Source organism: Chionomys nivalis, chromosome 3 (genome assembly GCF_950005125.1).
Source record: "Chionomys nivalis chromosome 3, mChiNiv1.1, whole genome shotgun sequence".
Lineage (NCBI taxonomy): Eukaryota > Metazoa > Chordata > Mammalia > Rodentia > Cricetidae > Chionomys > Chionomys nivalis.
In genome coordinates this window covers 62,692,890-62,710,483 of record NC_080088.1, presented here as the reverse complement: position 1 = coordinate 62,710,483, position 17,594 = coordinate 62,692,890, and positions in this window count along the sequence as shown.

The window sequence follows — 17,594 nt, the reverse complement described above, 5'->3', positions numbered from 1 at the left end:
TAGACGACAAAGCCAGAAAAGTTGAAAGTTTGAGGCTAACGAAGGCTATACAACCAGACTCTCAAAACAAGGTCAGGAAAAGCCAGTTTTCACAGCCCGAACTGAAGGACAGAGAGTTGGGTAGTCTGCCTCGTTTCTTCTTCCCAGCAGCCTTTGGTGTGACCTAGAGGCCTTGTCAGAACAGGCTGTTGCACCCTGCTCCTGGCTATCCACAGGTCTGCGGTAGGGACTCAGGGTTTGAATTTCTGGCACATTCCCAGCTGATGTTGATGCGGGAGAGCAGGCTTCCTCCCTCCAAAGACTGTAGTGAGAGGCAATGTGAGTTTACATTCACTGAGGCCATTTAGCAGGCGCCTGCCCCACCAGGACCTAGTGCTTCAGTCGGGAGGAAACTGGATCTTCCCTGGGGAAGACTGTGGCTTCTACAGTGTCCTGGGGGAGGGGATGTGCTGATAGACGCTCCAACCAGCCAGCTGCAAGGGACAGCATACAGTCACCCCCTCTAGCCAATCACTGACTCTTCCCTCCAGCCTGAAGGAAGATGAGAGAGAGTACCCTCATCCTCCTTAGTTCCCAAAGTCCCCAGAAACCTGCAGCTCAAACCTGATTTTCTCTGCTGTACCCACCATTGAGACATGGGGTGCAAAGAGAAGAAAAGGCCTAGTGGCTTGCTGGACCAAGTGTCCTTAGCCAAGATCTCAATTCAAGCAACCTCACTGGCCACCTTCCCTGCCACCTGATGCCTTCTCTAGTCTTCCTTCTAGCAGCCCCTGGTCTGGTGTATGGCCATATACCCAGCTAAACTATCTACTCGGTCAGGCCTGCTGACAAGGGCATGTAAGCACATTTACTCACAAGGTTGGGGTGGGAAGTTCAAAAGTTAAGGCCTGCCTCTGTTGTAAATGAAGTTCAAGGCCAGTTTGTACAATTTAATAAGACCCTGGTTCTAAATGTAAAAATAGAAAGAGCCCTAGGGGTTTGTGTTGGTAGAACCCTTGTTTAGATGCGCAAAGTCCTAAGCAGTATAGAAAATGTTCAGTTAGTGATGACCAGGGCTGGAGAGGTAACTCAGTGGGAGGGCACTTGCCTAGCATGCACAAGGTTCTACATCAGTGGTTTTCTCAGCCAAAAGGATCAAGACCCCTTTGACAAACCTCTATCTCTGAAAGTATTTGCATTACAATTCATTACAGTAGCTATGGGACAATGGTCTTATACCCTGTCACTTGTATTGTTTTAGTAAAATGCTGATTGGCCAGTAGCTAGGCAGGAAGTAACAAAGAAAATAATTTTATGGTTGGGGCTCACCATAACATGAGGAACTGTAGTGAAGGGTGGTGGCATTAGGGAGGCTGAGAACCACTGGTCTATGCTCTGTCCTCAGTCTTAGCCAAGCACACTAGGGCTGGCCAGACAGCTGAATTCAAGTCAGAGAAAGCTAAGTGAAGGTCGTAGGATGTTAGCTTCAGAGAGTTTTTTGCTGTCATTTGATAAATTTTATTTTCTGAGACTAATCATACATGAGAGCTGCATCTATATCATCACTCCTCCCCCTCTCTCCTCCAACCCTCCCTCTGGCCCCAGAATTCATGCTCCTCCTTTAATCATTGTTGCATATATGTGTGTGTGTATATATATATGCATACATGTATATAATCTACTGAGTCCACTCATTGCTGTTCATATGTATACGTGCCCTGGGCTGACCACCTGAGACTGGACAACTCTGTGGAAGCTCCTTGGAGGAGACTGATTCTCTCTCATTGCCCACCTGTGCTCTTCATCTAGGGGATGGAATTTCCTCTCCAGATTGGCAGTTGCCTGGTGCTTTGATGCTGGCCCTGTTTGGCAACCATATTGTTGAAAGTCCATGGGTGCCACTTCCCTGTCATATATAGAAGCCCACCGAAGACATCCTGGACTTTTGGCTCTTACAATCTTCCCACCCCCTCTTCTGTGATTTTCCCTGAGCCTCAGGTGTAGGGGTTGTGTTGGAGATGTATCAGTTGGGTCTGGGCACTTATACCCCAGAAAGGCTTTTTGGGGGAAACCCTTCACCTCTTCCTGCCCAGAAAGCAGCATGATGGTTTGAAGATGAACCACCTTGACACAGAAGTGACAGGCAAAGGGAAAGAATGACACAGGAGGGAGGGCAGAGCAAGAAGATGGCAGCATCCAGGGCAAGCAGTCCTGGACTGACCTTCTCTAACAGAAGCCTTGGATCTCCTCCTCGCTACTGAATATGGCAAGGGTGGGAAGACTACTGGGTGGACTCGAGGCCGTAAGCAGGCTGTGTAACTCAGGGGCAATTTCAACTCCTCTCTGTACCCTGGTCTCCCCTCTGTGGGGATGAACCAGGCCTCTGGGGTTTCCTCCTGCCCTGGGGCTCACTCACAATGCTGGAGATGGTGGAGTTCAGAGACAGGGCAGAAAGTCACGTTAGGGATGGTGACATCCTGGGAGTCATCTGACTGGTGTTTAGATGAAAAAAATCTCACAGCATCAAATTCAAGTGGTCTCCAAAAGGTCAGTTGTTGCAAGCCCTTTAACCTGGCAGTCAAGTGTTTCTAGGTACCCTCTTGACCTTGACCCAGGACTTCACACATGTCTTAGAAGAAGCCGAAGCTCTGTCCCACTCCCTCCCTCCCTGCTGCCCCCCCTCTAGCTAGTGGAGGCTTCTTGGAGTGCTTTACTACCCAAGAATGGGGGTCGGGGGAGAGTTCTGGTGCTATGCTCTGCACAGGTGGTCCAAAGGCTATGAGTTGGTCAACACCGGTGTTGTGCTCATTGACTTAGGCCTGGTTCTGTGAGGTGGAGTCCTTTCCTCTACAAATAGAAAACCTGAAGGAAGAAGAAAGGGAGGGGGGGCTGTGAGCAAACTTCTGGGATAAGAAAAGTGGGCACAGGGCCCCAAACCACTCTACCCTCCACCCTGACCCAGGTGGGTCCTGGGTCAGAACCTGCAGTTCTTCGGTAGGGAGCAAACCATAGTGTTTGGCAATTGCCTTCTATTGAATCGTCACTGGTGCTCAGAAAAACATTTCCTTGACCAACCTGGTGTCTATCAGCCCAGGACTCTTCACCCTCCTTAGGGGTGACCTAGGAGCCTTATGCAATAGAGTCATTGGTAAGATTTACCCCTTCAAGCCCTGGAACTATGGAAAGATGACTCAGCAGTTAGAAGCACTCACTGCCCTTCCAAAGGACCAGAGTTCCGTTCCCGGCATCCATGTCCAGTGGCTCACAACTGCCTGTAACTCCAGAACCTGAAGAATCCAGTGCCTCTGGCCTCTGTGGACACCTGCACTCATGTGCATACGTGCACACACACAAAAACAAATGAAAATTGAATAGAATCAAATAAACGAATAGCAAATAAATGACAAGCCTGCTAAAATTGCCTTAAAACAGTATCTGGGTCCATGACCATGACGGTATAGCATTCCAATATAATTTTAGGAACAGCAAAATTCTGGAAGCATCTCAATGCATCCTTGGCACTTCCATCCTTGGTACTTGCAGCGGACAGTCGACAGCCATTATGTAAAGGGTGGGGCTGCCTTTGCCGAGGTGGGAAGATCCCCAGGACAGATTGTTGAGTAAAAAGAGCATGTTATGAAACAGTGTGCGGTGCCATCACCAGAAGCCCTCGCACTCACGCACAGTGCTGTCTGGAAGTCTGCTCACCCAACTGTTAAAAGTGACTCTCTCCAGTTGGTGGGATTTAAGGGTAAGTTTTACTTTCTTTAAACTTTATTTTTAGTTTCTTGGAACTCTAAATTTTGAATTGCAAAACATTTAAAGTGAAATTGCCGAGGCTATCGTTCAGAAGCCCCGTGATGGTCTTCACATGAGGGAGGTCCTGGGTTCAGACTCGAGCACGGAAGGAGATGAATGCATAAACAATCCTTTGCATTTTGGGGTGGACAAACAAGCTATGACAGTAATGACAAGAAAGCCTTCTGCTGTCACCTTGTCTCTGCTGAAGGAGCCCAGACCTGGAACCACTCAACCCAGATGTAGGCGCAACTGTGCCAGTGGCCACGTGACCCTGGAAAGGTTACTTCTCCTTAGAGCCTTCGCTTCTTCACTATGTGTCTGCCCAAACAATCCCAAAGTCCCTGCAGGTCAACAGAGCTGTGTCCCAAACCCCGTCCCATCCACTGCTTGCCACTGCCAGCGATCCTGAGCCCTCTGCCAGGCTGTGGGCAGATGGCAGAAAGAGAGATCAATCACCCAAACACAATGGACTGAAGGGCAAGCTCAGCCGGGTCAGCCTCAGGTGCCAAAGTCAGTACCACTGACCTGGGAGGAGCTGGGGAAAGTCAGGCTCTGCCTGATTGCTCAGGAGACAGGGACACAAGAAAGCTCCTCAGAGCTCTCCAAGGCCACCTTGCCTGATGTGTTCCTACTTAAGAGTACTCCCCACCCCACCCCTACCTTCCTAGTTCATAGGTGGATGTAGTCCTCCGGTGTCCCCAAATAGACTGTCCTTTCCCTTAGCTTGTAGGAAACCATGGTTACAGGGACCAGGGTCTTCTGCTGATAGGGAGCTCACCTCCATAATCTACATTAGCGCTCAGAACCCGGTGTCCCACTTTGAAGAAACAGGACCCAAGGCCCAGCACACAAACGTCCATTTTACACCTGTTTACTACCTCATTTCAGCCCTTGGAGAGTTAGTTATTATTTAGATTTTTTTGTTTGGTTTGGTTACTTTTGAGAGGGGGTTTTATATACATAGACTATGTAGCCTGCTCTGGGCTCTAACTCACTATATAGATGAGGGACCCTCCTGCCTCTGCCTCCCCAGTGCTGAGGTTATAAAGCATGGGCCACTATGCCTGGCACACGTGTTCTTCTGGCACACTTGTTCTTCTAAAACCAGGTCTTGCTAGGTAGCCCAGGTTGACCTCCAACTTGAAGTCTTCACGCCTCAGCATCCTGGTGCTGTGATTCCAGGCATGGGACACCACACCATCTCTGCCACACTCTGGGAAAGTTTTAACAGCTATGCCACCGCTATGTGCCTGAAGTCCTCATCACCAGCTGGCCAGTGATGATCTACTGTCAAAACCCCTTTACCATCTTTTCCCAGGATCCTTCGGGGCACCAGTTGTCATAGGTTTGTTTGCCCAGAAAACTTTATGAGGCAGAGATTTGAGTGAGTGCTGTGGATGGTGATGCAGCAGAGGCCCCTTGCATTGCCTTCAGCAAGAAGACCCAGTTCTTACGGGCCTGTACCATCCCTCTTGGATACAGGTTTGGGATGGCATGACTTTGAGTTCAGTGGCTCCCTTCAGCTGTGGACAAGTCTCAAGATTGCCTAACAGGGCACCATCAACTAATGCTACCACTGCCAACAGCCAACTGGAAGGAATGAAGCCTGCATCCTGGAATAACACTGGGTTGTGCACCACAGCGCCCCCTGCAGGAAGAAAAGTGACCCGCCCAAGATCCTATTACCTGGAACCTGGGTTAAAGCATGTCTGCTCTCTCTCCTGTTGTTCTTCTGACGGGGCAGACAGGACTTCCCCTGTCTCTGATTCTCTCTCTCTCTCTCTCTCTCTCTCTCTCTCTCTCTCTCTCTCTCTCTCTCTCTCTCTCTGTGTGTGTGTGTGTGTGTGTGTGTGTCTTCCCTTCTCATTCCCTTTATCTCAAATAAACTCCACACTCAAAAAAAAAAAAAAAAAAAGACATGTCTAACACTTAAAGGCCACGAATATTGCATGGTTGGCACAACTGGTGAGTGCCAGTTTATCTCCCAAAACATCATGACAGAGGTGTTCATGTGACAGCCATATGGAACAGATGAAGAACCCGAGGTGTGGAGGCGAGAAATTGCCCAGTCAGCCAGCTAACGAGCCAGGAGGACAGAGACAGGCAGCCTGACCCTAGACCCACTCTGTAAGGTCACACTGCCAGGTTGAGCTTTGTGGGGTAGCATGTGGAGAGCTTACATCTGGAGGATATTTTTGGAGTAAGGGGCAGGGAAGGGGCGGATCTCGACCTTCTCAAACTCCTCAGAGGGCTGCAGACTGGCGGACCACTCTAGGAGGCGGGACCTGCCGCAGGTCAAGGCTTCCCTGCAGGCTGCCTGCTCCAAATCCTGTTTCCACACCCGGTAAATGCAGCCTGGCTAGAGGACCTCTGTTGGGGACTCAGAGGTCCTTGTACTCACAGAGAAGCCCTAAGAGAGCCAGGAAGGTTAATCATGAAGGGATGTCTCCTCGATGGAGGAGATAAAAATCAAATACCCAGCCAGGTGGTGGTGGTGCACGCCTTTAATCCCAGCACCTGGGAGGCAGAGGCAGGCGGTTCTTTATGAGTTCGAGGCCAGCCTGGTCTAGAGTGAGTTCCAGGACAGCCAGGATTGTTACACAGAGAAATCTTGTCTCAAAAAACAAAAAACAAAAAACAAAAAAACAAACAAACAAAAAAAACTAAGCAATAACAACAAAAAATCCAAATATCCAAATTCTATCCAGAAAGTGAGTGGATTGTGTTAATGCAGACCTCACCCACCTTGTGCTACAGAGGCAGACCTGAAATCCCCCAGAATGATGACCCCAGACTCTTCCCTCCCTGGACTGTCACCCATCCTTAGGGGAGGTGTCACAAGTACTTTACGGCCTGCTGACCTCTATGCTATGGTCAGAGACCACACCAGATTCTAGGCCTTTTAGCTACAGAACCCACCCTCACGGTCACATGTACTTTGTAAAAGAGTCTCTGTGTAGTCACGTCTTAAGCTTCATTGTGCACCTGGAATTGGGCTGACTGTTGCCTGGAAACCTTTCCCAGATTGTTCTGTGTTTAAATATGCTGACAGTGAACCACCTAGCATTAGACTCCCGAAGCCTGATCCAGGTTAATGAAGTCGGTCTGCACCAGGTTTCATTCTCATTTCTTTGCACGGTTCTCTTCCCTGATGACATTGGCAGAGATCCCCTCAGAGCCCTTCCCTCACCCCCACACGCTCCCTCATACCCCCATGTCCCCACCCCCACTCCACACATACCCCCCCACACACTCGTGGCTCAAGACCAGACCACCTAGCGTTTCGCTAAGCAATCTCCACAGAAGCATGATCCCTAAGATTCTGGGATCCCGGATTTACAGAGGGGCAAAGTGATGAGCAGATGGCTCTGTTATCACAATTGCCCTCAGGTCTCAGCCGATTTTCCATAAGGAAGTCCTTCCGTGGAGGCAGAGACCTTCAACACCGGCATCTTAGCAGGGGCACACACTCAGTCTGCCACAGTCTGCTACTGTTCTGCTGGTCTAGGCAGAGCACAGAATGTCACAGTCTCTCTGCCACGCCTTCTTGGTGCCTATTCCCATGTGTGCTAAAATGTCAAAGGATGCTGTTGGGGCGACAGTCTGGGCTGGAGAGAAGGCGCAAGGCACTGGCAAGCTCTGGGTCCTCTGGCCCTTCCCCTTGCCTTTCCACAAGAGTGTGAGGGAGCAGGCGCAGGCAGCCCTGAGCTGCAGTGAGCTGGCAGAGCTCACATCAGGGAAAAGGAAGAAGCCTGTTCTAGCGCAGGGCTCCGTGCAAGGGGCTTGGTGCTTAATGGCTACACTAGCCGTCCCCTCTCACTCCTTCCCTTCTGCCTCTGCGTCCTCCAGCTCCTGTGGCATCAGACGCTGGCTATTAGGACCCAGCGCACCCATCCAGAGGCAGAAAGGAAGCAGAGAAGTCTGTGGTACATCCCAAGGATATTGGACCACAAATCACCAAATTCCGCGTGGCCTCTTCTCGCTCCCACACTCCCACACGAGAGCTAGATTTTCTCCTGCTCTCCGGGCTTGAAGACTAGAGAGAGGCAAGCTAAGATCTGAGCACTAGCTGCTGGGAAACCAGCGTCCTCTGCAGGCCTGTCTGGGCTACCTGCATGTAGCCTCCAGGACACTCTGGCCAAAGTTCAGGTGCAATAGCTCTTATCTCTCCCCTTCCCATCTCCATAATCATCTGGGGGCCACTGAGCCAGGCGCCCCCACAGCAAAGAGGCTTTGTGAGCATTTGCTGGAGCAGAGGCTCTTCCCTGATAACAGAAGTGCTGGCTGGGCGCCAGCTCATCTCTTCGAAGCCCGGGTTTCACAGTACAGCTTTCTAGCCTACGCTGACTGCCAGGCCAAGCCTGGGCGGGCCAGAGGTCCTTCTCCTGTCCTGCCTGGGTTCTCGGAACAGAGAACAGCTCTCCCTGCCTTCAGCCTCCTGGCTGAGGGGGCCTGTGACCCCACAACACAGCTTGGGTAATGAACGGGGACCAGTGATGTGCAGAGTTGAAAAGCGTCCCTTGCCCCAGCTGCTGAGGCCGGGAGCATGGGCTAGTTGCTGCTTTCGCTAAAGCACTAAAGACTCTGTGAATCTCCCCTTCCTGAGCTTCTCTGACGATGGCTGAGCAAAGCTGAATGCCGTTAGGAGTCGTTTTACTGTACGTTCCTTTAGTAGAGCAGCAGTGTTTGGTTTTGCCCCAGGTCCCTGGGCTATCTAGTCTCAGGTTCTCGGTCACCCAAGCAGCATCAGGTATGGGTTCCATCATGGAGTGGGCCTTAAGTCAGATCAAGTATGGGTTGGTGACTCCCACAAACTTGGTGCCATCCCTGCACTAGATTGCCTTGTGGCAGGACACCATTGTAGACCAAAGGGTCTGAAACTAGGCTAGTGTTTACTTTTCTCTTCCGGTGGCCTGCAGCGTGTATTTCTGGGGCCAAGAACGCTATCCTGTGGGGGTGAAGGATCTAGGCAGGCATGGATTGTGTAGTGTTGGTTTCAGCAAGAGGGCCTTGCCGTCAGTTTGTGGACAGCAACCTATAACCTTGGCAACAGCCTGGATGGTTTGGGGCTTCCCATAGGACCCTTTTGGCCAACAACTCAATTAGACGTAACCCAATCTCAGTACCAGAAGCTTCATTTACATTTTTCCTTTTCTTTCTTTCTTTTTTCTTTCTTTTTCTTTTCTTTTTTCTGTTTTTTTTTGTTGTTGTTGTTGTTGTTGTTTGTTTTTTGTTTTTTTGGTTTTTTGAGACAAGGTTTCTCTGTAGCTTTGGAGCCTGTCCTGGAACTAGCTCTTGTAGACCAGGCTGGTCTCGAACTCACAGAGATCCGCCTGCTTCTGCCTCCCAAGTGCTGGGATTAAAGGTGTGCACCACCACCTCCAGGCCAGAAGGTTCATTTGTTGATAAGAGATGTCCAGCTGGAGCTCTGTCTCCCCCATTATTTGGCAATTTCATTGAAATCGCCTTCACATGTGCATGTAATTTAGGAAGCTCCAACTGTATTAGGTTTCCATGCTCCCCTCAGGTGGCCTTTAATTTTAGCTGTCTGTCTCTCCCTGTGTCCTGCCTGTCTCCCTCCCTTCACGAGCATCTGTTCCAATCCTTGCCTTTAAAACTTTCAGGTCTATGCTCAGAAGTAGAACTGCTAGCACCCGCAGTCTTTCTGTTTCGGTTTTCTGAGAACCCGCCAAACTTTTCCATAGCATGTGCGCCGTTCCTGTCCCCAAGTCCCCAAGCACCGTCCAAGTTCCCGATTTCTCCACGTCACCGTCAACAACTGTTTCCCGGTTTGGTTCTGTTTTGTGCGGTGCGGTGCCCACGCATCCTGCTTGATGGCTCCACCCCTGAACCACACCCTCAGTCCTTGCTGTGTTATAGAGAGGAGCCTTCCTAATAGAGGAAAGGCGTTGTCTTACTGTGGTCTGGGATTGCATTCCCCTGTGACTGGTCGCACACTCTTTCTCTGTGAATGGACACTTAACAGTATGCTGACGATACAGACCTGATTGCTTCTCTCTGGCTTTCATTCAATAATCCTGATTACAGTTTCCCCTCCCTCTACCCTGCCCCACCACTGGTCCATCTTCTTCAAGGACACGGCTTTCCGGTCCCTGGACAACCTTACATCTTTAAAATTCCTCGTCATTAGGGAACAGGCATGGTGGTGTGCGCTTGTAATCCCAGCGCTAGCGAGGCAGCAGCGGAAGGGTTAGCGCACGCTGGAGGCGAACTTGATTGACACCGTGAGTTTAGGCCAGTCAGGGCTATAGCTAGACCCTGTCTCATAAACCAAAAAATAAATATAAAACTCCTTGGTGCCCTGAAGGTTGTCACTGAATTCTTTCTCTTTGGGATTTTGTGTGGCCCCCTCTGGTCTAGACTTGCTTCTAACTCAGATATGTCTACATAAGTGTGAGAAGAAAGGAGCCAGAATAAGAACTCTAGCCAGATTTGTGACAAGCTGGAGAACTTTGCTCATGGGATTTAAGCCTTTTTCTTTTTAAATCCAAGTTTTTATTTTATGTGTATGGTTGTTATGTCTGCATATATGTTTATACTTGCGGTTCCCGTGGAGGTCAGAAGGGGACAGCAGATCCTCTGGAACTATCAACCCAGTGCTCTCTCTCCAGACCCTCCCGTCAATTTTCTTGAAAAACCCAGAAGCCAAGGCCAAGCTGAGCCAGCATCTGCGTGATTCCAGGGGTGGCTCAGGTCACCTCTAGACAGTGATGCATGCTTTGGGGACCTGGACTGGACTGGTAGACAGCTGACACCTTGATAGAATGGGTCATGCGTCTGCCTTTCCTCTAGGCCCCCAGTTGCTTGCAGGTTTTCCAGGAAGACTATGTACAGTCATGTGACAGGATCACACACACAAACCTCTCTGCTGATAGCAGAGATCAGAGTTGCGATGGACTAGACAGGCTGGAGTCATTATCTGTCCCAGTTTATTGGCACCTCAGCCCTTCCATGCTCTTATCGTCCCTTCACCCCTCAGACATGTCAACTTCCTCTCCCTCCCTGTTCCCAGCACAAGCATCCATTCGACTGTGCTTGGGATGATCCTTACATCTTCATAAAACATCTGCTTGTGTGCGTGTGTGTGTGTGTATGTGTGCACACGTGCGTGCATTGTGTGTGCGTGTGTGTGTGGTTTGTGTATGTGTGCATGCGTGTATGTGTGTGTGTGGTTTGTGCATGTGTGTTTGTGTTTGTGGTTTGTGCATGTGTGCATGCGTGTATGTGTGTGTGGTTTGTGCACATGTGTGTGTGCGCGTGTGTGTGTGTGGTTTGTGAACATGTGTGTGCATGTGTGTGTGTGTGGTTAGTGTACATGTGTGTGCGTCTTCAGCTGCTACTTGCCGTTAGGTGCTAACCGATCTCACTCTTTCTCACTCAGCTGTGGATGTTCCGCGGTTGTCAGGGACGTGAATGTGGAATGGGATTGTGTTGCAGCCTCCATTCCCTTCACACCCTTCGCTCACAGACACCACCCCTGTAGAGACAACCAGCCTCATCTTAGAGCCATCTGGTCCTTTCCCCAAACCGCTAAACTCCCAGCATGCAGCAGTCCCAAAGCAGTGTGGGGTAAAAAGATGAGCTTTCCAGATGATGGTGTCGCATCCTAGCTAGAGCCCTCACTGATCTTAACCGCAAAGGCCCCTGCTGCTGCACCAAAGATGCTTCCCCCTAACCTCAGCGTCCCCTCCCTACAGACAGGAATTGCTTTGTTCTCTAGGCTCTTGTGGGGTCTCCAACCCCAGCTTCCCCCAGGAGGGCCTTTGCTACTAAAGGATATCTCACTGAGGTCCCTCTCCGTGCAGCTCTCTACCAAACCTGGAAGTGAAAGACCCCCGTGCTGGGGAGACTCTCACTCAAGTCTAGGGATAACACGACCCCCCAGTAACTCACGAGAGACCGTCCTTGCTGCAATCACACGAGGCTTTAATGATGAGATGAGACGGGAACCAGTGCACTGGGCCGAGACTCAGAACCCACGCAGGGGGAGAGTTCGACCCCAAGTGACCGGAAGAACCGATTTTTAAGGGAAGAAACCACAGCCCAGTGATCCGGAATTGGCAGGGAGTGTGTCACAGAAAATTCTGAAAATACCAGTGAAGATCACAAGGGGGCAACTCCCTGCCTCTCAGGACCACTCCCAAGGTCATAATCAGCTAGTTCCTAAAACACTGTACAATGACAATCACAAGGGGGAAACTCCCTGTTTCTCAAGATTATTCTCAAGATCACAATCTAACTTTATATTCAGCTAAATCCTAGACTTTTGATTCTTCTCTTCCTGCTTGGATTTTTGGCTATTTTCTTCCTGCTCGGGGGGGGGGGGGGGACCTGGATTTATCCAGGGCTTTCTTTGGGGATACCTGGAGTTATCCAGGTCTTTCAGAAAGAATCTGTATCACTTAAAACATAGGATGTGTCTGAGAATCTAAAATTATTTCAAAATAAAACTTTAGTGCTTCTTCTTGGTAGAGCCTGTGTTTAGCCTCCAAAGACTCTGGCTTCAATCCTCCGGCATCTTATACACATTCTCTGTCTCCCTCCCTCTCTCTCACGTGCACTCACATGGGTGTGCACACACAAACACACATGGAGAGAACTTTAAATATATACATGCGTGTACAAAAGTATATTCATGTATGATTGTATTCGTAGGCATACATTTCAGTTGAGAGAACTGAAAAACAAAGAAAGAGAGAGAGAGAGAGAGAGAGAGAGAGAGAGAGAGAGAGAGAGAGAGAAAATGAAAAACATTTCCTAGCCGGTGATGGTGGTAGCAGCAAGAGCCTTTAATCCCAGCACTCAGGAGGCAGAGACAAGCGGATCTCTATGTAGACCAGGCCAGCCAAAGCTACACAGAGAGACCCTGTCTGGAAAAACCAAAAAGGAAAGACACCAGAAAATTTTCTTATAAGGGCTGGAGGGATGGCTCAGTAGTTAAGAACACTGGCTACTCTTTCAGAGGACCCAGGTTCAATTCCCACACCCACATGATGACTCACAACTGTCTGTAACTCCAGTTCCAGGGGATCCAATGCTCTCTTTCAGCCTCCACAGGCCCCGCATACACATGGCACACAGACACACATTCAGGCAGAATGCCTGTACTCTTAAAATAAAAATAAGAGTCAAAGAAAAGTTCAAAATGCCAGCCTGACACAGATGAAGAGAGAACGAGAGAAATGGGATAATAAACTACCAAGGGCGAAACACTGGGGAAAGACCATGAATGGGAAACATAACAGAGCGTGAGTTCGTATGCGTGTGTGCGTGCGTGCGTGTGTGTGTGTGTGTGATAGAGCAAAAGAGATCAGACACACAAAAAATGCAGATTAAAAAGACTCAAAAAATTTTAAACATAATTTACAACTCCTGAAAATCATATCCTAGGTCTAAGAATACCAATGTACAGCAAGCAACAAACAAAATAAACCCATCCCAGTGTCTCCATCAGATCCCTCCTCTCAGGGGCCAGGGATCTCTATGGAAGAGGCATAGGAACCATGGCAGGAGCCCGAGGGAAAGCGTGGCTCTCAGGAAGCAGTGTCCTCTAGACACGACGGGGCTGGTGGCAGAGACTGTGGAAGCACACACGAGCCTACACAGGTTCAAACCAGACGGGGCCCAGCACCAGACAGGAAAGTGGACATGAGGTCCCACCCCTAACCAAAAAGCCATCTGCAGTTGACACCCGCTGGCAAAGGGAAAATCAGGTTTATCAAGGGGATCCCACTGGGTTTATCAACACATTCCAGGGGAAGGTCCTGTGCCCAGGAATGGTTGGCCAATATTTTGTTTCGTTTTGCTTTGCTTTGGCTTTTTGTTTTATTTTTATTTTTCTTTCTTTCTTTCTTTCTTTCTTTCTTTTTTTTTTTTTTTTTTTTGGTTTTTCGAGACAGGGTTTCTCTGTTTGGCCCTGGTTGTCCTAGAACTCACTAGTAGGTCAGGCTGACCTTGAACTCAGAGATTTCCCCACCACCACCTCCAAAGTACTGGGATTAGAGGCGTGAACCACTACTACCCAGCATTTTTAGCTTTTTTTTTTTTTTTGTCTTTTACTTGTTCGTTTTGCTTTTCATTTTTGTGTTTTTGTGGGAGTTTCTGTGTTTCTTGTTTTTTTTGTTGTTGTTCTGTTTTAGTTTGTTTCTTTTTTTTTCTTTCTTTCTTTCTTTTTTTTTTTTTTTTGCGTTTTCAAGACAGGGTTTCTCTGTGGTTTTTTGGAGCCTGTCCTGGAACTAGCTCTTGTAGACCAGGCTGGTCTCGAACTCACAGAGATCCGCCTGCCTCTGCCTCCCGAGTGTTTTTTATTTTTTGTTGTATTTAAAGAGAGAGAGAGAGAACACAAAGTTAGGTGGAGAGGGAGGTGAATAGAATCTGGAAAAGACTGGGGGAGGGGAAAACATGATCAAAATATATTGTATGAACATTGTTTACAATTAAGAATGAATAAATAGGTCTGGAGAGATGGCTCAGTGGTTGAGAGTGCTGTCTGCACTTCCAAAGGTCCTGAGTTCAATTCCCACATGGTGGCTCACAACCATCTGTAATGAGATCTGGTGCCCTCTTCTGGCCTGCAGGCATACATGCAGACAGAACACTACATATAATAAATAAATCTTTTTTTAAAAAAAGAAAAAGAAATCATATACAACACATATGTCTGTAAAGCAAAAGAGAAGATAAGAGAAAGGACAGGTTACCCACAAAGGACGGACAACTAGCAGACTTAAGACCGGAGTTCATGACTATAACAGTTGATGGGAGACACATGTTGGCTTAGCCCTGGAATCCTTGAGAGTAAGAAATAATCGTCTGGCACTGAGAGCCCTGTGTTAGCGTGGAGAGATGACTCAGTGGTCAAGGGATCTGTTGCTCCTGCAGAGGACCGCGGTGCAGATCACAACCATCTGCAACTCCAGTTCCAGGAGATCCAATGCCATCTTCTGGCCTCTGTGGGTACCAGAGGCACATAAGGAAGGAAAACTCACCTCAGAAGAATAAAGAGAGATACAAGATGTAACAGGGTTCCCAGACCTTAGCACAACTGACTCTATGATGGAAGTGCCATTCAGGCTGTAACACTCAGCATGTAGACAATCTAAAAACAAAGACCTAATCCATCAAAGTCCATATAGTTCTGGAAAAGTCTCTGATGTACTAACCTTGCTTTTTGCCGGGCGTGGTGGCGCACGCCTTTAATCCCAGCACTTGGGAGGCAGAGGCAGGCGGATCTCTGTGAGTTCGAGACCAGCCTGGTCTACAAGAGCTAGTTCCAGGACAGGCTCCAAAACCACAGAGAAACCCTGTCTCGAAAAACAAAACAAAACAAAACAAAAACTAACCTTGCTTTTTAGCTCCTATAGTTCTGCTTCTGGCCAACTGCTCTTGTTAACTGAAGCATATCAACCCAGGACATGGTTTCTGTGCTTAAAGCCTCATCCGGAGAAAGGCTCAGAGCTACCCTGGGATCCTGAACGCCCAGTGTAGTTGCCAGCTGGCTAATAAAGACTTCCTGTTGGCTTCACCCATGTTTAAGCAGCCTTCTCTGGTGAATACCCCACAACACAAGACAAATGAGAGAATGCTGCCAGGCTAGTGGCACGAGCCTGAATCCCAGCATCCTGGGGGCTGAGGCAAGAAAACCATAGCACAAGCCGGGCGGTGGTGGCGTACGCCTTTAATCCCAGCACTTGGGAGGCAGAGGCAGGTGAATCTCTGTGAGTTCGAGACCAGCCTTGATGTGGAAGTGTCATATCAATCTGTTGATTTCATTGGTTAAGTAGTAAAGAAACTGCTTGGCCCTCATAGGTTAAAACATAGGTGGGTGGAATAAACAGAATAGAATGCTGGGAGGAAGAGGAAGTGAGCTCAGATGCAGGGCAGCTCCTCTGAGAGACAGACGCCATGCTCTCCTCTCCAGAGCAGACACGATGAAGCTCTGACCCAGGATGGATGTAGGCTAGAATCTTCCCGGTAAGCGCACCTTGGGGTGCTACATACATGAACAGAAATGGGCCAAGCAGTATTTAAAAGAATACAATGCTTGTGTTGTTATTTTGGGTATAAAGCTAACCATGCGGGAGCCGGGCTGTGGGAAGAGGCCCGCGGCTCCCACTACAGATGGCACCCAGACATGGGGCACTGAATCTACAGAAAGCTTGAGAAAGCTTGGGAAAGAATAGAGTAAAGCATGTTTTCTTGGTAGCAACAATTTCTCGGGTCTGCTCTGCTTGCTAGAGGCAAGCAAGTGCTCTCATCTAAGAGAGGCTTCCTGACTCAGCTTCAGCTGTGAAACCTTGCAGCTCATTTAAGAGGTCCTGCTACGAAACACTTAAACGGTGTTGATGAAAAGCTGAATGCATGCTTTTCGGTTTTCAGCCGTAGCAGGAAAAAAGTTGTGCTGTTTTATTTAAAATGCTGGCTTTCTGGGCCGTCTTGCCAGGGCAAACTCTGACTGTTTGAGGCAGGAGGGCCGACTACAGAGAGAGGACTTGATTGTTGTCTGTGGATGTAATGCTGCAGTTTGCTTGTTGGCAAAGACCTTGAAACGCCACAGAGTTGTGGTGATAAACATGGCTACAGCCGGTACCTCAGCCATGAGGCTGGAAAGCTAAGGAATGGCTGGATCCAGCCATCAAAGCCACGGCTTTCGTCCTACTGATATTGCTCAGTAATTTAAAGGCTCGTGTGGTCAGAAAAAGAGAGAGATACAGTAAAGAGAGATTCAAAGACAAAGAAAACCTTTAAATAATTTACAGTGTACTTAAAAATATAAGCAGACTAAATGTTAAAGTTCTTAAAAGTAAAAAAAAAAAAACAAAAACAAAAATAAGGAAGTAGTTGGGTGTGGTAGCACACACCTTTAATCCCAACACTTGGGAGGCAGAGGGAGATTGACCTCTGAGACTTCAAGGTGTGGTAGCACACGCCTTTAATCCCACTGCCTGGGAGGCAGAGACAGACAGATCTCTGTGAGTTCATGGACAGCCTGGTCTAAAGAGTTATTCCAGGACGAAGATATACAGAAAATATAAAATAAAAGTAAAAGTAAACAAAATAGAGTTAAAATAAAGCTGCACAAAGATGGAAAATACACAGAGAATCTTGATACTGTATGCTATTATGCTCTCTTTGAATTGTTTTAATGCTGAGGAAGGAGCAACAGATGCTAAAAGATATTTGTTTATAAATGCTACTGAACTAATCCAAGATAGATATTTTCAAAATACCTTGACTTTAAAATTTGAATCTAAGGACATGATGCTTTGGAAAGGAGTTTCTTCTTTTGTTTTCACAGAGGATGAGACCCTGTCGATTTTTTCTATTCCAATATGGTATGATAGACCACGCCCTCCTGAAAGGTCGCTGTGAACACCTTCAGAAAATTACTTCACTCAACTGCCGACTGAGATGACCCTGGCACACAGGTTACACCATGAAAGATCTGAATAACAGCGCCCCCATTCAGCAGGAAGCAGTTTGGAGAGAAAAAACTGCGCCCATGTTCCCATATATTGTTTATAAATGTTCTTTTACATTTAAAGGGGGAGATGATATAGATGTGAATAATTTGCATTGATATGAATCTTGGTTTACTGATATTAATTTAAGGTCAATTTTGTTATATGTATATGTATTTCTGATATTGATTAAGGTATTGTGATTGTGTAGTTCACTTAAAAATGTAATGTATATAGGTTGTTAATGGATAATTATCAATAATAGTCAAGCTTGTAATCATGTTAGTTAGATTTTCTAGATGTACATAGATATATTTCAGATAGGCATTCCTC